The 21,054-nt window shown below is 41.4% G+C and overlaps 1 protein-coding gene across 1 annotated transcript in view; it reads right to left on the bottom strand.

Annotated features, from left to right (window-relative positions):
* Nucleotides 1-21,054, bottom strand: part of WWP2 (WW domain containing E3 ubiquitin protein ligase 2) — a 151,249-nt gene that overhangs the window by 129,836 nt on the left and 359 nt on the right. The window lies entirely within an intron of this gene.

Raw genomic sequence — 21,054 nt, 5'->3', positions numbered from 1 at the left:
ATCAGGAGACTATAGATGCTGGAGAGGATGTGGAGAAACGGGAACCCTCTTGCACTCTTGGTGGGAATGCAAATTGGTGCAGCCGCTCTGGAAAGCAGTGTGGAGGTTCCTCAGAAAATTAAAAATAGACCTACCCTATGACCCAGCAATAGCACTGCTAGGAATTTATCCAAGGGATACAGGAGTACTGATGCATAGGGCCACTTGTACCCCAATGTTCATAGCAGCACTCTCAACAATAGCCAAATTATGGAAAGAGCCTAAATGTCCATCAACTGATGAATGGATAAAGAAATTGTGGTTTATATACACAATGGAGTACTACGTGGCAATGAGAAAAAACGAAATATGGCCTTTTGTAGCAACGTGGATGGAACTGGAGAGTGTGATGCTAAGTGAAATAAGCCATACAGAGAAAGACAGATACCATATGGTTTCACTCTTATGTGGATCCTGAGAAACTTAACAGGAACCCATGGGGGAGGGGAAGGAAAAAAAAAAAAAGAGGTTAGAGTGGGAGAGAGCCAAAGCATAAGAGACTGTTAAAAACTGAGAACAAACTGAGGGTTGATGGGGGGCGGGAGGGAGGGGAGGGTGGGTGATGGGTATTGAGGAGGGCACCTTTTGGGATGAGCACTGGGTGTTGTATGGAAACCAATTTGTCAATAAATTTCATATATATATAAATAAAAAAAATAAAATAAAAATAAAAATAAATCAAGTCTCTTTCTACCTAGCAGATTAGCAAGAGATTGGAAGTCTGACAATAAGTGCTGGTGAGAAGCCTTATACACTTTTGGGGGCATATTAGATGGTACCTGCCAGCTCCATAAAGTTAAAGATGCGTATATAGTGCACCTCCCAAGATTCCATTCCTACATATCTGCCAAGAGAAAATCTTCTAACACACGCTGAAGAAGCCATATTCAAAGACATTCGTCACAACAACGTTTCTAGTAGTAAAAATTTGTAAACAATGTCCATCAATGGGGGAATGAGTAAACTGTGATACATTTATAAAATGGAATACTATGTAGTGCTTGAAATATATGAATTCAATCTTCATGTACAAATCCCAAATTATAATGCTAAAAGGAAAAAAAAAAAAGCCAGGGGAAACCTAAGTGTAGTATAATGCAATTGGTGTATACTTGAACTTACACAAAACACTTGTACATTGCTGCGGCCAAACGTAAATGGAATAAAAGCATAAAAACGTGGATGGAAAGTAACCACACAGAGGTGAGAACAGAAGTTACCCCTGGGGTAGCACAGAAGGCAGCAGGGGAACTGGAGTGAGGAGCGAGGCCAAGGGAACTTCAAATGTATCCGCAACATTTTATCTTTTAAAGAAAAAGTTCTGAAGCAAATATGGCAAAATGTTAATATTCATTAAATCCAGATGGTGGTTTTTATGACTATTTTTTATCTAATTCTCTGAACCATTTTACATGTTTGATCTTTCCCGTAGTTTAACGATAATTTTAAGGGGGGAGGAAAGATCGTATCTTGAATAATGAAGGAAAGATTAATGATTATAAATTAAGCCTCAGGGCTTTCACTAACAGGGGTTAAAACACTATAAGCTGGAAATCCATTATTCATAGACTTTAAAAATAAAAGAACATTTTAAAAATCTTTACATCTATTGGGACTCTCTCTTTCCTAAGGCAACTCGACGTAGGGTAGTTTTAAACTAGCTTTAGTATTTTTTAGCCCGTGGCCTGAACTCCAGAGACTTCGAGAGAATGAAACTGGAAGCTTCCACACGGCCTGTTAAATGGGAAGAAGCCCAAACCTCTTGATCTATATACTTCGTGGCCCCAAAACAAAATCAGTCAGATAAATTTCAAAGAAGGCTTAGAAGGAAGAAAGCCAACCGGGAAAGGAGGAGAAACAGAGCAGACAAGACATTTTCTTTCTCCAATGTCTTTCGTGATTACAGTCCATTGTTTCTTAACAATAATCAGTGTCATTCTGCAGGGCCCTGCCTGTCTTTCCAGATCCAATAGGGAAAATAGCACCTTGACATCACAAGGTAGGTAGGTATTTTTAACTGTAAAACCTTTTCAACCATGTATTTTAAAAAGTAACCATTCCTAGAGAAGAAAAGTCAGATCCCATCCCAAAAGCACTTTTAATCTATTAGCTTCTGCCTCAGGGCCCCTAATGGGCATGAGTCTCAAATCCCCACTACGCACTACAGGAATCTCATGAAACCTGAGGCCCACCGGTCTCAGCAACACTGTGGTGAACTCAAGGAATTGTTTCCCTTGCTAAAAGCAATTGGAAATGCTTGCATCCAAATTGCTCCCCAAAAAACTGACTTAGCATAAGCCTGGGCCAGGAAGGAGGAAGAAAGAGAACAATGTTTAAAATAGCACCAAAGATTACAGACACACAAAGAATTTCATTATTGGAGAAAGTAACGGATTTATTGGGAGGGGAAGGGGGAAGCCAAAACTAACTCTGGTAGATTTACCCAAATTTGTTTTAAAAAATCAAACATATATTGTCCTCTGAACCTATCCTCTATGTAAATCTTGAAAAGTATGTTTTAAAAATGAAATATAACAGAGTAGAAAATATGAGTACATCAAACATAAGGAAAAGTATTATTTCCTGAAAAGTCTGTTCAGATAAATGTATACTATATGTACATGCATACTGGGTCATATCAAATACATTTTTTTTCTAAAGGGTGCAGTCAAAAAAAAATGGAAAAAAAAAAAAAAACGCTCTAAAACAAACCCATTTTATGCAGGGTTCAGATTAGAGAGATGCTCACAAACACCACAAAACCCAATAAGTAAACACTAGGTTTGAGGACTACTCATTCAGAGAAATGTCATCAGTTTATTGTCATTTTAGGTCTGAGAAATTCTTCCACATCTACATAAAAGAACCTCACGGGCCTGGGTGAAAGGTATTCATTTACTCATTCAACGAATATTTACTGAGCATCTTTTATACACCAAGCACTGTTTTGGGTGCTAGCGATACATCAGTGAATAAAACAGAAAAAAAAAAAAAAATTCCTGGTAAAGAACCTAGAAAGATCCCCTCCTGGCCCTGGCTCAGAAATGGAAGAAGTAACCACTGTGAAATATGCCAAATGTTCTCCACAAGAATGGCCCATCTCTAGGGAAAAAGACTTTACCCAGAGCTTTATCCTAACTAGGGGGAGGAAATTTCCCTAAGGCCTTTCTAGCCTTCTTGTTTCACCTAAGGGAGAGAAAACAGTTAATAAACACTTGTGAAGGTGACAACCAAGAGACAAAGACCCATTAAAAGACTGAGATTTAATGATAAGATTGCAAAATATTCCCCCTCCCCCATACTTTCCTATCATATCATGGGTCATAAGAGTGGGTTACACCTAAAAGAGATGAAAGGTGCACACTTTGAGCTCCTGGGGGACGTGCCTGGGAGGCTCAATCCGTTACACATCCGACTTCAGCTCAGGTCATGATCTCACGGTTTGCGGGTTCGAGTCCCGCGACAGCTCAGAGCCTGGAGCCTGCTTCAGAATCTGGTATCCCTCCCTCTTTCTTTGCACCTCTCCAGCTTGCGTGTGCTCTCACTCTCTCTCTCAAAAATGAATAAATATTTTTTTTAATTAAAAAAAAAGAAAGAAAGTCTGACTCTTGATTTCAGCTCAGGTCACAATCCCAGGTTCATGGGATCGAGCCCCATGTCCAGCTCCACAAAGAGCATGGAGCTTGCTTGAGTATCTCTCTTTCCCTCTGCTCCTCTCCCCCACTCATGCTCTCTTTCTCTTTCTAAAATAAATTTATTTAAAATTGTTTTATTAAAAAAAAAAAAAAAAAAAGGAGTTCTTAGGGAAGACCAAAGATAACCAAGAGACCAAAACAAGAACACTAGATGAATTTGAAGTTTCTGGTACTTACAGTTTTAGCGATCATTAAATACAAACCAACTCCTAGCCAGATTAACATAAAATCCCAAACGAAAGGCCTATTAACCTCAGTTCCTATTACCCAATGCATCATGTCCAGCCTTCAATTAAAAATTATTATAAGAAAGGGGCACTTGGGTGACTTAGTTGGTTAAGCATCTGACTTCAGCTCTGACCTCATGGTTCATGAGTTCTAGCCCCACATCAGGCTCTGCACTGACAGTATGGAGCCTACTTGAGATTCTCTTTCCTTTGCTCTCTGCCCCTCCCCCACTTGCAAGTACGCATGCACACACATGCTCTCTCTCTCTCTCTCTCTCTCTCTCTCAAACTTTAAAAAAAATTTTTTAATATTTTTATTTATTTTTGAGACAGCAAGAGACAGAGCATGAGCATGGGAGGGGCACAGAGGGAGAGAGGGAGACACAGAATCCGAAGAAGGCTCCAGGCTCTGAGCTGTAAGCACAGAGCCTGATGCGGGGTCTGAACTCACGGACTGTGAGATCATGACCTGAGCTGAAGTCGGACGCCCAACTGACTGAGCCACCCAGATGCCCCTAAATAAATAAACTTTTAAAGAAATTACAGTTAGGGGCTCCTGGTGGCTCAGTCAGTTAAGCATCCAACTCTTGGTTTCAGCTCAGGTCACGATCTCACAGTTTCATGAGTTCAAGCCCCACTTCGGGTTCTATGTTAACCCTGCAGAGCCTGCTAGGGATTTTCTCTCTCTCTCTCTCTCTCTCTCTCTCTCTCTCTCTCTCTCTCTTTCTCTCTCGCCCTGGCTCATGCTTTCTCTGTCTCTCTCAAAAATAAATAAGTAAACTTTAAAAAAAATTATAAGCAATGCCTAAAGGCAAGAATAACAGTGTGAAGAGGCAAAGCAGTATCAGAACCAGACTCAGAGATAACAGAGATTTTAAAACTATCAGACAGAATTTAAAATAACTTTGGGGGTGCCTGGCTGGCTCAATCAGTTGAATGTCTGACTTTGGTTAAGGGTCTGAGTTCTGCTCAGGTGATGGTCTCATGGTTCGTGGTTTCGAGCCCCATGTCCGTCAGGCTCTGTGCTGACAGCTCGGAGCCTGGATTCTAGGATTCTGTGTTTCCCTCTCCCTCTGCCCCTCCCCTGCTCACACTCTGTCTCTCTCTCTCTCTCTCTCTCTCTCTCTCTCTCTCTCTCAAAAATAACTATGGATGAATATGTTAATGATTCTACTGGAAAGAGTAGAAAACACCCAAGAACAGATGGACAATGTAAGCAGAGATGTGGAAACTCTAAGAAAAAAGAAAATGCTAGAAATCTAAAACAGTGTAACATAAACGTAGAATGCCTTGATGGGCTCATCAGTAGACAAGGTGGCCGTGGACTCAGAGCTTGAAGATACGTCAGATGAAACTTCCCAAATGAAAATGCAAAGAGAAGAAAGAATGTTTTTAAAAGTCCAAGAACCGTGAGATAATTTCAAAATGTGCAAAATATACATAATTGGAATAGCAGAAGAAGAGAGAACAGAGCAAAAGAAATACCTTAGGTAATAATGGCCAAGAATTTTCCAAAATTGAAAACCAAGAACAAGCCCCAAATCCAGGAAGCTCAGAGAACATCAAGTAGGATAAATACCAAAAACAAGAACAAAACAAACAACTGGACACAATATTACCTTATTTAATCTAGACAAAGCCAAAAACAAAGAGAAAATCTTGAAAGAAGCCAAAGGAGAAAAAAAAAAAAACCCAGCAAACCTATACAGGAATAAGGATGAGAATTACAGCAGGCTTCTTACCGGAAACGATACAAGCAACAAGACAGCAGAATAAAATAGTTAAAGTATTAAAAGAAAAAACACACTAACCTAGAATTTTGGGGCCAGTGGAGTTATTCTTCAAAAGTAAAGGAATAAACAAAAGACTTCCTCAAACAAAAACACGCTCTGAAAGAAATTTTTAAAAGAAGTTTTTCCAGGAGAAAGAAATGATACAGGTCACTCATATCTACCCACAGAAAAGAAGAGCATGAGAGAAAGAATAAATGAGGCTCCATCCATTGGCTTCTTCAAACACTAAAAGACTGATAACATAGGGAGAGGACATGTGCCCCAAGGGATGTCAGACAGAAACCAAATGAGAGATGTGTGGAGGTGACCAGCAGTCGGAGGAAAACAAAGCAGTTTAGGAGGACAGGAATTTGAGATGGCAGTCGAAAGCAGAGAAAATTGTGGACAAGGAAAGTCTTGCTGGGAAGGTGACTTCTGAGCAAAGACCTGAAGATGGCGGACAGAATAGAGAATACCAGTGGAAGAACATTCCAGGCAGATCAAAGAGCAAGGGCAGAAGCTCTTGAGGTGCTGGTGAGTCTTGGGAGGATAAACAACAAAAAGGGGCCAGCGCATGTCAAGGGCAGTGAAGGAGGAAGAAACTGACAGCGGTAAGAGATTCAGTGGAATTTGAAAAATTCTTCGTAAGTAAAATTATTCTTAGTGAAATAGGAAACGCTTTGGAGCAATGGTTCTCGATTCCTTGTGCACCGAGAATGAATGATCTGGGGAGTATGAAAAACAGACCAACAAAAAGGACAACCAAATCCCAGCCTCAGGGATTCCCATTTGCTTGGTCTGGAGTAGGGTGGGGTCAGCTATGTTATCTAAAAATTCCCCCAGGGTATCCTAATATAAATTTGGGGTAAGAACCACTGGTTTACTGTTACTGAATTAGCCCACTGTACTAAGAGTAGGACTTTAGCTCTATCCAAATGTTCTAGGCAAAACCAAAATTATGCAGAAAAATTGCATGGAAAAATATGCAGATGAAAAAAATGGGGGAATATAAAACTCTAGGAACAGAATCTAGTGAAGGAGCTCTGTGTCAGTAGTGGTTCCAAGGAGACCACATATTACACCACCTTCTATGATATCAACTTTTCCCCGGAGAGCCTGCCAGGGGCTCTCAATAAACATGACAGATTAAACACGCATATTTATCTCTGTCTGTCCCCTTCTCAAACTCCATCAGAAAGACAGAAAAGAAATACAAAAACAGGGGCACCTAGGTGGCTCAGTCGGTTAAGTGACCTTTGATCTCGGCTCCGGTCACAATCTCCGGGTTTGTGAGTTTGAGCCCCTCGTGGAGCTCTGTGCTGACAGCACGGAGCCTGCTTGGGATTCTTTCTCCCTCTCTCTGCCCCTCCCCTGTTCCGCTCTCTCTCTGTCTCTCTCTCAAAAAAAGAAACAAGATTTAAAACAAAAAGAAATACAAAAATACAAACCCACTAAAAATGAATAGAAAACGAAACAACAGTTAAAGAGGGAGGCAACATTCTGGAAAGCGAGTTGAAACTGAAACCTAACTGCCTGAACCGGCTGGGGAGGCAGAGCTGCTGAGAAGCAGGCTGATGGCGCTGAGGGTCAATAACCGGGTCACCAGGTACCTCCGAAAGTGAGAACCTAAGTGAGCCTAAAAACAGGAGAGACCAGTGAAAGCCTGTATGGAAAACAGGCTTCCCCACCAATTCAGCTAGGCAGTCACCCTCCCTAAACCTGAACAGGAGAGTTAATTTTTAGACTCTGGATAGATTCGACTACACCTGAGGATTTCAGGCACAGCTGAGGGTAGTGATAAGGCACCATGCGGATCCAGGAAGATAAGTGGAAGTCTACATCAGGAACTGTGACAAGTCACTGGCCCCCCACCCCACTCACCTTCCCTCATTTGAGTCCTAGCACACAGCTAAGCCTGCTGGTACTTCATGCAGAAAGGAACACAATTTGAGGAGAGCCTCAGACAGAAAAGCCAGATATCAAAACAGGCAGAGAAAAAAAATAACTGAGAAGCTGATCCTAAAATGCGTAAGAAAATGCAAGGGATCCAGAATAGCCAAAATAATCCTGAAAAAAAAAAAAGTAAAACAAAGTTGGAGGATTCACGTTTCCTGATTTCTAAACTTACCACCAAGCCACAGTAATCAAGACCATGGAGTACAGGCATAAAGACAGACCTACAGAGCAAGTAAAGAAAATTGAGAATCCACAGACAAACCCATACTTTTTCGTCCAATTGATTTTAGACAAGGGTGCCGAGACAATTCAGCAGAAATAAGAGCAATAGTCTTTTCAGCGAATGGTGCTAGCGCAACTGGGTATGCGTGCACGAATGAAGGTGGGCCTGTGCCTCACACCTGATACAAAAATGAACTCAAAATGGATCAAAGACCAAAATATAAGAGCAAAAACTCTAAAACTCAGACAAAAACGAAAGGCATAAATCTTCATGACTTTAAGTCAGGAAATGGTTCCTTGGACATGCTATGAAAAGCACAAATAAATAAAAACAAGATAAATTTGTCTTCATCAAAATTAAATTTTTTCTGTGCTTTAGAGGAGACCATCAAGGAAGTGAAAAGACAACCCAAAGAATGAGAGAAAGTATTTGCAAAGCATGTATCTGATAAGACTCGTATCTAGAATAAAGAACTTTTACAACTCAGTAATAAAAAGCCAAATAATACAACTTAAAAAGAAATGCGCAGGGGCACGTGGGTGGCTCAGCTGGTTAAGCGCCCACCTCTTGGTTTCAGCTCAGGTCAGGATGTCACAATTCGTGAGTTCGAGCCCACGTTCCGCTCTGCACGGACTGTGGAGACTGCTTGGGATTCTCTCTCTCTTTCCCTCTCTCTCTCACTCTCAAAATAAACTTTTTTTTTTAATGGGAAAAGGATCTAAACAGACATTTCTCTAAAGAAGAGATTAAAAAAAAAAAACAATATATGAAAGGATGCACAAGCTCACTGGTCACTAGTAAAACGCAAACATTTTAAAACCATACTGAGATACCCCTTCACACAAACTAAAATGGCCAAAATCAGAAAGTATACAAGAACAAATGACAGCAAGAACTTGGAGAAATCAGAATCCTCAAATAGTGCTAGCAAGAAATGAAAAATGGTGAACAACTTTGGAAAACATCTTGGCAGTTCCTCAAAAAGTGAAACAGAATCAGGGCGCCTGGCTGGCTCAGTCGGTGGAGCACGTAACTCTTGGTCTCGGGATTGTGAGTTCGAGCCCCACGTTGGGTTAAAGATTACTCGAAGATAAAATATTTTTTAAAAAGTTAAACAGAATTTTAAGACCCTGCAATTCCATTTCTAAGTGTATGCCCAAAAGAACAAATGTGCATAGCAGGATTATTCAGAATTTAAAAAGGGGAAACAACCCAAATGTTCATGAACTGAGAAATAGATAAGAAAATGCAGTATATCCTTACAATAGAATATTCTTTGGTGAAAAAAGGAACGAAGTGCTGTTTCATTCTGCAATATGGATGACCTATGAAAACTTGACAGTAAGTAAAAGAAAAGAAAAAAAGGAAACAGGCAAAAAGGCCCGATTATTATATGATTTCATTTATACAAAATACTTAGAATAGGCAAATCTGTGGAAAGAGAAAGGAGATCAGTGGTTGCCTAGGGCTGAGAGGGTCAGGGGGGTGGAGTGACTGTTAATGGGTAAAAAGTTTCTCTCGAGGTGATGAAATGTTCTGCAAATAGACAGTAGTAAGTAACAACTACACAAACTTTGTGAAAAGGCTAACATTCACTGAAATAACACTTCAAAGCGGTGAATTGTAAAGTATATGAATTATATCTCTTTTTAAAAAGCTTATAGTTAAATGAAACAGAGATCAAAAATAGCCTCAAAACAATTCAGAGATAAAATATTGCACCTAGGAAACAAGAACAGAAGGTAATTTTAAAGGAAGGAAGGACGGGGCGCCTGGGTGGCTCAGTCAGTTAAGCATCCGACTTCAGCTCAGGTCATGATCTCACGGTCCGTGGTTCGAGCCCCGCGTCGGGCTCTGTGCTGACAGCTCGGAGCCTGGAGCCTGCTTCAGATTCTGTGTCTCCCTCTCTCTCTGACCCTCCCCCGTTCATGCTCTGTCTCTCTCTGTCTCAAAAATAAATAAAACATTAAAAAAATAAATAAATAAAGGAAGGAAGGAAGGAAGGGGTGCCTGGGTGGCTCAGTTGGTTAAGCAGCTGACTTCAGCTCGGGTCATGATTTCGCGGTCCGTGAGTTTGAGCCCCGCGTCAGGCTCTGTGCTGACAGCTCAGAGCCTGGAGCCTGTTTCAGATTCTGTGTCTCCCTCTCTCTGACCCTCCCCCGTTCATGCTCTGTCTCTCTCTGTCTTAAAAATAAATAAACATTAAAAAAATAAATTAAAAAAATAAATAAATAAAGGAAGGAAGGAAGGAAGGCAAGCAGGCAGGAAGGTGGGAAGGCAAGCTGGCTGGGTGGTTGATTCAGAGAATAAGAAACTGCTCTTAGAAAGGACAGTGCTGACAGAAAAAAACAAAGCTGATAAAGTCAAGACATGCTAAAAAGTAGAACCAAAAGAAAAAGAAGAGGAGAAAAACAACTTTTTTAAAATAGAGAATTTATTTTAAATGTTCACTGTCCAACTTAGAGTACGTCCAGAAATAGAAAATGGGGAAAAGGGGGAAAGAAATCAGCACAGAAATGTTACAGAAGATTTTTCTTAAGTTGAAGTACATACAGTTCCAGACAGAAAGAACCCAAGGAGTGCACAGAACAATGCATGAGAAAACAAACCACTCTAATGCACAATGCCATGAAATTTCAGAACAGGAGAACAAAGGGTAAACAAGCTTCCTGTCACATTTACAAACAAGAGGAATCGGAGCAGCATCAGACTTCCAGACAGTAATACTAAATGCAAGAAGCCAATGCAATGCTTTCAGATTTTAGATAAAATTATTTTCAATCTAGAATTCTATGACCAAAAAAAGGCATCAATCAAATATGGCTGGAAAATAATGGTGTTTTCAGATTTGTAATCTCAAAAAAATTCCTCCCAAACTGCTTTCCTCAGGAAGCTACTGAAAGATGTGCTCCAGGAGAGTAAAGAAGAAAGAGGACGGATCGTGGGGATTCACATGGGAAAGACAAAAGGAATTCTGAGATGAATGATGAAAAAATCCCAAGGTATTACAGTGTAACAGCCCAGAAAGCAATCAGTCCAGACCAGAGAGTTTATACGAAGTGTTATCTCTAGATGAAAGAATGAAAACAGAAGAAAAATTACACGATGCATCTGAGGCTCTTAAAAAAGGAGAACTTTAGCTCTATCACAATGTTTGGTGCAGGGGTGCCTGAGTGGCTCAGTCAGTTAAGCATCCTTGATTTCGGCTCAGGTCATGATCTCACAGTTCATGAGTTTGGGCCCCACAATGGGCTTGCCTACTTGGGATTCTCTCTCTCTCTCTCTCTCTCTCTCTTTGCCCCTCCCCACCTGCGAGTGCACAGCCGGGCACTCTCTTTCTTATAAAGGACTGAGTTGAAAGGGTCTCTTTTTTTTCTTTTTTTTAATGTTTATTTTTTTGAGAGAGATACAGTGAGAACCAGGGAGGGACAGAGAGAGAGGGAGACACAGAATCTGAAGCAGGCTCCAGGCTCTGACAGCATAGAGTGCGACATGGGGCTGGAATTTACAAACCATGAGATCAAGCCAAAGTCAGATGCTTAACCAACTGAGCCATCCAGGCGCCCTGCATTCTCTCTTTCTGTCTCTCTCACGCTCCCTCTCAAAGTAAATAAATAAACAAACATTAAAAAGAAAAAGTTTGGTGCAGAATTAGTGACAGGAACACAGAAAACTATGCAAATGAAAAAATCAGGAAATGAGGAAGTAGTAACAACAAAAGTTGTATGAAAGGAAATGTAATCCTAATAAACTGTGTGGCTCAGCTGTGAATAAAATTTATAATTATAATAGCATAAATCATTTAATCAAAACTTGTGATGTGGGAATACTCAGAAGATCAGGGTAGAATACGTGTTTCTGGAGACTGGCCAGAAAGAGAGCTAAATCCTCACCTTCGGTAAGTTAAAAGACAGTAAATAAAACTGACAAGCTAAAAAATAACAGTATAAGGATGTCACTCAGAAAGGCAGAAGTTGGGGTGCCTGGCTGTCCCAGTCAATAGAGCATGTGACTCTTGATCTTGGGGTCATGAGATTCAAGCCTCATGTTGGGAGTGGAGCTACTTAAAAACCAAAACAAAACAAAAATATGCAGAATACCATAAAAAAAAAAAAAAAAAAAAAAAAAAACGTTGAAAGTCATGAACTCTATAGAGCAAGAATCAAGAACAAAGAGGGGTGAAGCTAGGAAACGCTGTTGCGTTACAAGTCTTGTAATGCTATTTGGCTTTTTAAACTATGTGCATGTATTATTTTGGTCATAAATAAAATTTAAATTCAGAAAAGGAAAAGACTCCTCTTCAAATCAGGTCATAGGATGATGTCCTTGTTTAATTTTAATAAGAACATCCCGTCTACATTCAATTAGAGTAGTGGGTTGAATTGTAGCACCCAAAAAGGCATGTCTAAGCACTAACCCCCTGGAACCTGTGAAGGTGACCTCGCTTGAAAACAGGGTTTTGCAGATGCAATTAAGTTACAGATCTCAAGATAAGATCACCTTGCATTTAGAGTGGGTCCAGCGACCTTTTAAGAGACAGAGGGGAAAAGACATAGACACAGGACAGGAGGCCATGTGAAGACTGAGCAGAAATTAGAATCCTACAACTCCAAGCTAACAAACACCTGGAGCCACTAAAAGAGGCAAAAAAAGAATTTCCCTCAACCTCCCCACCTCCACCCCAGCCTAGAGGGATGAAGCCCCGTTGATCCTGACCCCTTAATTTCAAACTTGTGGCCTCCAGAACTGTAGAGAAATACATTCACTTAGTTTTAAACCATCAGGCTTGTGGCAATTTGTTACACAGATAAGGAGCAGGAAACTAATACAATTAGCAACAAAGGCTTTGGAAGATGTTAACTTCAACTGCCATCAGGCTAAAACTGCAAGTCCTCGTCTAAGAACACATCTTTTGGAGGCCCAACTCCCCCAGGACCACAGTAACTTCCTCCCAAAAATAAGCCCCTATAGTCACAGGGGCCATGGTCTTGCTCAAACTGTTTCTTTGTTGTGATTCCAGACACAAAAGAGAATCCTAAACATATTATGCTTTATCTCATTATTTTTAAAAAATGAGTATTTTTCACGCTCTGTCTCAAAACAATTTTTGATCCCACTACTGACACAGCGATTGATTAGCTTTAGAGAATTAAGAATAAGGTTAACTATTTTAATGAAAGGTCAGAGGATGAAGCAAAGAGAGCTACACTGGAAGAGTAGCAGGCAGCCTATCTCGTCTTCCCAGGAAAGCTTTACGATCTCCCTCCTCCTTTCCACCTCTTTCCTTTTCTGCTTGGCTAGGCCCCTCCCCGCTCCCCCACCGGCCAATTTCTTCCTTTTCCCTGTGGTGACAGGGGCACACCTTAGGCCCTGCAAGGGTATCTCCGGAGGGCTCACAACCAAAAAGGAGGCTGGACTCCAGCTCAGAGTCTGACTGTGGTACAACCTGAACTACCAGCTTGCAGTGGGGGTTATCAGCTCCACACTGAAGGTAACAAAGCCCTTACACGTTTCATTTTATTTTTTTTTTATTTTTGTTTAACGTTTTATTTATTTTTGAGACAGGGAGAGACAGAGCATGAACAGGGGAGGGTCAGTGAGAGGGAGACACAGAATCTGAAACAGGCTCCAGGCTCTGGGCTGTCAGCATAGAGCCCGACGCAGGGCTCGAACTCACAGACCGCGAGATCATGACCTGAGCCGAAGTCGGCCACTTAACCGACTGAGCCACCCGAGGCGCCCCACACCTTTCATTTTAAATAAGAAACTAAATAAATAAGTAGGGGTGCCTGGCTGGCTCAGTCCAGAGAGCATGCGACTCTTGATCTTGGGTTGAAAGTTCGACCGGGCGCCTGGGTGGCGCAGTCGGTTAAGCGTCTGACTTCAACTCAGGTCACGATCTTGCGGTCCGTGAGTTCGAGCCCCGCGTCAGGCTCTGGGCTGACGGCTCAGAGCCTGGAGCCTGTTTCCGATTCTGTGTCTCCCTCTCTCTCTGCCCCTCCCCCATTCATGCTCTATCTCTCTGTGTCCCAAAAAATAAATAAACGTTGAAAAAAAAATTAAAAAAAAAAAAAAAAAGTTCAAGTCCCACGTCAGGTATGAAGATTACTTAAAAATAAAATCTTAAAAAAAAGATAGTAAATAAAAAGCCAGCTTTCTTTGCCTATAATCCACAAGTGGTTAAAAGACAAGAAACTCTTGGTTAAGGTAGTAACTGCTTAGTTCTTCTCATTAGCAAAATTAAACACGCCAAGGGTCCACCAACAGGTTCATAGTTGCCAGAGATATCCAGAAAGACAACAAAGATCGATCATAGTCCTTTTAAGTTAAAATATTTGAAATACCTGAGATCAAAAAAGCAGGGAGAACATGTTTCAGTGTATTCTCCTGGGAACAGAGGGAGCTGAATAACGCGTGGTGCTGTGACACCAGAAGATGGGAGGACAGTAGCTGCTGTCACCTGCACTGAAATCGTCACTTGATCTCCACAGAACAGAGAGGGTACAATGAAAACAGGACTGGGTGGTTCTTTATTTTTAATATTGTTGAAATATAATTCACATACCATAAATTCACCCTTTTAAAGCATACAATTTAGTATATTCAAAGTAGTGCAACCATCACCACTATCTAATTCCATAACATTTTCATCACCCCAAAAGAAACTCCATACCCGTTAGCGGTCACCCCTCATTCCTCTCTGCACGGAGCCTCTGGCAACCACTGATTGACTTTCTGACTCTATTGTCTATTCCAATGTCTATTCTGGACATTTCAAATACATGGAATTATACAATATGTGGATGTATGACATTTTGTTTACCCCTTCATCAGTTGATGGACAACTCAACATTTAGGTTGTTAGGATGGGTTGATTCTTGAAGCCAGGAGAGCATAATGGTCAAGGTCACCTTCTGCAGGAAGGCAGCCAGCCTCTGACTGAGCCTCTTCCAGACCCTCTTACTCACCCTGCCCAGTTCAGAGCCACGGTAACTGTTTCAATAATACTTAAGACCCCACTCTGTGCCAAGTCCTGGAAATACAAAGGTGAATGTCACAGGGTCCCTCTGGGACCTCGGATTTCTTGCTCTGAGAGACCCCCGTGAAATAAGTCTTCCAAAAGCTTTTGGCAAAAGAAAGCAACCACACGTCAGGTTTAGCAAGCAAACGACAGCTCTTAGAACATCTGAAGCACCTGGTCCTTTTTATCACCCAACTGCAACAAAAGCCTTTCAGCCAATCTTGAAGAGGTAAATAGGTTTAACCACTCCCTAGCTTTTGAGTGATACTGGACAAGTTACTTACCCTCTCTAAATCTCAATTCTTTATCTGTGAGATGAAGCTAATAATGTTACTTACCTTATAAGATTACTGTAAGGATTAAATGAGTTCAGTCAAGTAAAACAGCACACAGTAAGTGCTTCAAGTATTAACTACAAACTAAGCTAGTCCTTTTTATTTTTTTTAATGTTTATTTATATGAGAGAGAGAGAGAGAGAGACAGTGTGAATGGGGGAGGAGCAGAGAGAGAGAGGGAGACAGAATCCAAAGCAGGCTCCAGGCTCTGAGTCGTCAGCACAGAGCCCGACGAGGGGTTTGAACCCACAAACCTGAGCCAAAGTCGGACACTTAACCAACCGAGCCACCCAGGCGCCCCCACGCTAAGCTGGTTCCTGATGCTAAAATTCTAAGCTCTGCAATTCCTCAAATTCTTGACTCAGCCTTGAGTGAAGAAACCACTGAACACTGATCTCAAGGTAGCAGATGAGCCAGGGAAGAGCAAAAACTACTCACCAGCACCAAGATTTTAATTCTAATTAGCCAGTTGTGGAAACAGGCAGAGCTTCTCATTTATAATTATAGATCCACCCATGGTATTCACTTCTTGAAAAATGTGGAAGAAAAGGGTCTGTTCAAAACAATTCCTCCTTTCCTTCACATTCTCATGCTTTTCCAGTTATTTCCAACACTAATTCTTCTTTCTTGGCCTCTCTCCTGCAGCCAGCATTGAGTTACCTTCCACTCTCCAAAGGTCCATATTGAAAAACAATCAAACAGAACAGAACTTTGCCAAATGACATCCGTACAAAGACCAAGTACATAAAAAGAGAGAGGGAAAGACAGGGGAGGGCCTGTCTTTGGGAGCACAGTGGAATTAGAGGCTAATAATAAAAGAGACTGGAAAGCAGATCTCACAACAAAGCGGGAAGCAAAAGGCATGAGTGACCCAGAGGAAGGGGACACCTGCCCCAGGTCAGGACTGCTGAGTCTTAGTGTTTGGCATTTTCCTAGAAGTAGTTATTAACACTTGACTTAAATCATTGAGTGTTTACAAGCTTGTGGGGAAAGGTAAGGGACTAGAACTTTTGTCTCAATTTTTTTTTTAATGTTTATTTATTTTTGAGAGACAGAGTGCAAGCCGGGGAGGGGCAGAGAGAGAGGGAGACAGAATCTGAAGCAGGCTCCAGGCTCCAAGCTGTCAGCATAGAGCCTGATCCGGGGCTCAAACCTACAAACTGTAAGATCATGACCTGAGCCGAAGTTGGACACTTAATAGACTGAGCCACCCAGACGCCCTAGGACAGGAACTTTCTAAAAAAGATTCAGTTAGTTCTTTTTAAGGAAAACAAGATCTTCCCTTTCATTCCCACCTCTCAGAAATTCCAGAATCTGTAAAAGTCCAAAGTGACTCAAAATCACTCCAAACCAGCTCACTAATTTGATTCCAATGGGAGTTCATGGTCGTGTAACCACTACCACACATCTCCTAATGAAAGCATGAGATCTAAACTCAGAAGACCAAGATTCAAATCCCAGCTCTTTCATGTCTTGGCTACAAGACCTCACGCACATCACTTCACCTCAGTGGGGTCCCATTTTAAATCTGTAAAACAGAACAGCCAACAAACAATAGGCATTCGATACATGTCAGGTAAGACTAATATTTAAACATTAAAAACTCATTACCCATCCTTCCAGGCTGTGTCTTTCCCATCATTCTTGGAGGTCTCTAAATTGGTTACCAACCCAGAAAGGCAGACTAACTCCAGAAATTAGCACTCAAATTGATTTCAGTGGCACCACAAAGATGTACGCCTTGAAGAGTAGGCTCCTCAAGGAAAAAAAAAAAAAAAACAAATTAGTGGGGCACCTGGCTGGCTCAGTCAGTAAGGCATGCGATTCTTTTTTTTTTTTTTTTTTTTTTTTTTTTTTTTCAGAACCCTCTTTAAGTATTTTACTGACGAAATGTAGAGCCTGTGATTCTTGATCTTAGGGTCATGACTTCAAGCCCCACTTTGGGCATGGAGCCTATGTAAAAAAAAAATAATGATAATTTTTTGAAAATAGCTTGTTGTTTTCAAAAGGATCTTTAAACGAAAAGTGAAAAGGAAGGAAAATCAAGTTCACCAAGATATACTACAATGCTTTGCTGTGTTTAAAATTCCTAGTAGTGTAACAGTATAACCTGAGATTTTATTACAAAATTTAACTTCCTGCACGAAGCACTCCTCTTGGACATGTATCAACACTACTCCATAAGTGACTTCGCCTAGTGTCTTAACTCTCAACACTGTCCACCTGTTAACCACTTCCACAAGTACCTCTTTCACCCAGGCCTGTCTCCAGAATTCCCTAACTGCCCCACACACTTTCCACTGGATTTCTATTAGACATGTTAAAATCAGTGTCAACAAAATTGAGCCCCAACCCCTGTTCCTCCTACAGTCTTCCCCTTTTCAGTTTAATGATAATTCCACATTCTATATCCACAACCCTTGTGGACTACAAAATATACCCAGGGCCTGACCATCTCTACCACCTCCATCTCTCCCACCCCGCCCTCCTTCACTTGGATCATGGTGATAGCCTCGGAACTTGATTCCCCGCTTCTAGCTTTGCCCCTCTGTGCTCTTTCTCTGCACCATAACCAGACTGAGATAAAAAGCAAGATATGTCTTCTGCACTCCACTGCTCAAAACCCTCCAGTGACCCCAACTCACTGAGTAAAAGCCACCATCCTTACAATAGGCCAAAAGGCCCTCCATGACCTGCTCATCTCTCCCATTGTCCCCAACACCTCTTTGACCTCACTCTTCTACTCCCCCTCACCCACACCCCTCCAGCCACCGTAGCCTCCTAGCTGGCCCACAAACCTACCAGCGGTGCTCCTTCTTAGGGCAACTCAACTCTGCCTGAAGCACTGACACAGCTCCCACCCTCAGCTCCTTCAGATCGTTACTCAACAGTCACCTTCCCAGGAAGGCTTCTCTCTAAAGACTCTAAGGGAAACTGCAACCCCAGCCAACACTCCACACCACATGCCACTTCCCTCCTTCATTACAATATAATATGCACTTCATGTGGTTATCTTGTTTATTGTTCCTTCCCCCACTAAAATGTAAGATCCACAATGGCACAGATTTTTGCTTTTCTTGTGTATTATATTCCCAGTGTTTAGAATAGTACTGTCCAGTATAATCTTTAACTTTCAAGAAAACACATTTTTAAGGTTTGGTGGGTTTTTTTTAGTTTTTATTTACTTTTGAGAGAGAGAGAGAAAGAGCAAGAGAGCACAGGGGAGGTGCAGAAAGAGAGGGACACAGAGGATCCGAAGCAGGCTCTGCGCTTACAGCAAAGAGCCCGACACGGGGCTTGAACTCACAAACTGTGAGACCAACTGAGCCATCCAGGTGACCCACAAGGAAACACATTTTAAAAAGTAAGAAGAAACAGGTGAGGGGCACCTGGGTGGCTCAGTCGGTTGAGCGTCCAACTTCGTCCCAGACCATGATCTCACGGCTTATGAGCTTGAGCCCTGTGTCAGGCTCTGTGCTGACAGCTCAGAGCCTGGAGCCTGCTTCAGATTCTGTGTCTCCCTCTCTCTCTGCCCCTCCCCCGCTCATGCTCTGTCTCTCTCTCTCTCTCAAGAATAAACATTAAAAAAAGAAAAAGAAACAGGTGAAATTAATCCAATTACATTATTATATTTAACCCAATAAACGTAAAATGTTTTTGCGTATAGTACATATTGATACTATATTAATAGTATGCTTGTTATAACATTAAAAAAAAAATCAATGACATCTTTTACCCTTTTTTTTTCATACTGACTCTTGAAAATCTGGTGTGTATTTTGTACTCATAGCATCTCTCTAGTACTCAACTATATTGGACAGTACAACTGTAGCACAGTGCCTGGCCCAGAGCAGCACTCACACATATTCCTTGAATGAAAGACTGTTTTCCCAGGAAGAGGCATCTATGGTACAGTAGTTTTTTAAACGTCAACTGCATTCTACATTCACAATCTTTGGTGTGATATATATACTATTTTTTCCTTAAAATATTATACTTTTTACACTTGAAAAAATACTTTTAAAATACAACTTTATATTGCTTCTATAAATGAGAGAGAATGGGTCTAAAGCTAAAAGGCCTGGGCTTCAGTCCCTGCTCAGTCATTCATTCACTAGTCTGGGATGAATCTAAAGTATGGACTCCACCAAAACTGTCTCTTCATCTGTGGAACAGGGACAATACTGACCTTCACAGGATCATGGTGAAAATTAAATGAGATGTTGATATAACCTGTTTGTAACTGAGAAAGTCATCATTAAGTAAAAGAGACTAAGAAGCCAACCCAAGCTTTTTTCCTATGCCTAACATTTCCACATGGACCAATAATACAAAAAATGGCAAGGCAGTCTGACAAAAGAGCTAGGTCTCAAGTTCAAAAGCCTTGTCTTCCGCTTATCGCTATGTGACCTTTAGAAAGTCATGCATTCACCAAACGTTTACCAAGTGACTACAACATGCCAGGCACTAGGGTAGCAGCCAAACAAGATATGAACCCTACCCTTGAAGGATGTGCAGTCTAGGAGGAAGAAAGAGATGAGGAAACAAGAAAACAAATTGTTTTTAAAAATCAAGCCACTCTCTCTTAGGTCTGTTTGCTCATTATGAAATGGGAATAATACCTTCCCAACATAACCCAAAAGGCTGCTACAGAAATTAATTTTTAAATGTTTGTCAAATACTTCAAAAACTTTAACTCACGTTTTTTATTTTTTTATAATTTTGTAAACGTTTACTTATTTTTCAGAGAGAGAGTGAGAGTGCTAGCAGGGTAAGGGCAGAGAGACAGAGCCAGAGGATCCAAAGCAGGCTCTGCACTGACAGCAGAGAGCCAGATGGAGGCTTGAACTCAGAACTCTAAGATTGTGACCTGAGCTGAAGTCGGGCACTCAATGGGGTCACCCAGGCACCCCTTTAACTGTTAAGCATAGTCATTTTTTCCCCCTACTTGTAATCCAAAACGACTCTGGCTCCTGTGACTGTCCAGTTTGAACATTCACTCCAGTTATATCACATCCATGAAATTCATTTCACTTCGGCAAATTTTAGTAAGTATGCAGAAAAAAAGGATGAGCAGCTTTAACACAGGTATTTAATACCGAAATAATGATCCAGGTCACAATTCTAAGGAACACAACCCAGACCTCTCAGTTACCCTACCTACTTACAGTGTGTCAAGATAAGCAATCATAGGGTAAGGGAAACTGAATAATTTAAACTGAAGAAAGGAAAAGTCATAAAGCAGTAGAGACACTGTGTCCAAGATTTCTGCAGTGTTGCTGAGGTAATACTGGGCTAGGTCGTGGTCAACAATTTAGGCTAAAAGCCATTTTATGGCCAGAGTAAAGTGCTCACACTCCTTTTTTAAGCCTCGAAGTTGATCAGATCTGGGAAAATCTCAAAGAAAGATGATCTGAAGGGCTAGGTTCCCAAGAAGTGGAACCCTACCCAACCAGGACAAAGTGGGTGTGACGAAAGCAAAATGATCAAGATTCTGTGATCCTTCCTGAAGTTTAAAAACTGAATGGGACCCAAATCAAAGTCTGGTGTAACAATCATTCCCAAAGAAGAAGGAAGGAAGAGACTCTCAGATGGGGTTCACACCGCATCTTCTTCCTGATTTCTCCTTTCCCTCCTTGTCATATTCTCAGGAGCCCCCTTCCAGCTCGGTCCCAAGTCGCCCCTTCCTCCAGTCCCGATCCCTCCACAAAGGTCACGCCTCTTCATCCCTGGCACCAAAGCTCCTTTCCCCCTTCCGGCAGGACCTGACGCCCGCCGCAACCCTG

This window comes from Felis catus, chromosome E2 (genome assembly GCF_018350175.1).
Source record: "Felis catus isolate Fca126 chromosome E2, F.catus_Fca126_mat1.0, whole genome shotgun sequence".
Lineage (NCBI taxonomy): Eukaryota > Metazoa > Chordata > Mammalia > Carnivora > Felidae > Felis > Felis catus.
This window is presented reverse-complemented; position numbering and strand designations above follow the sequence as displayed.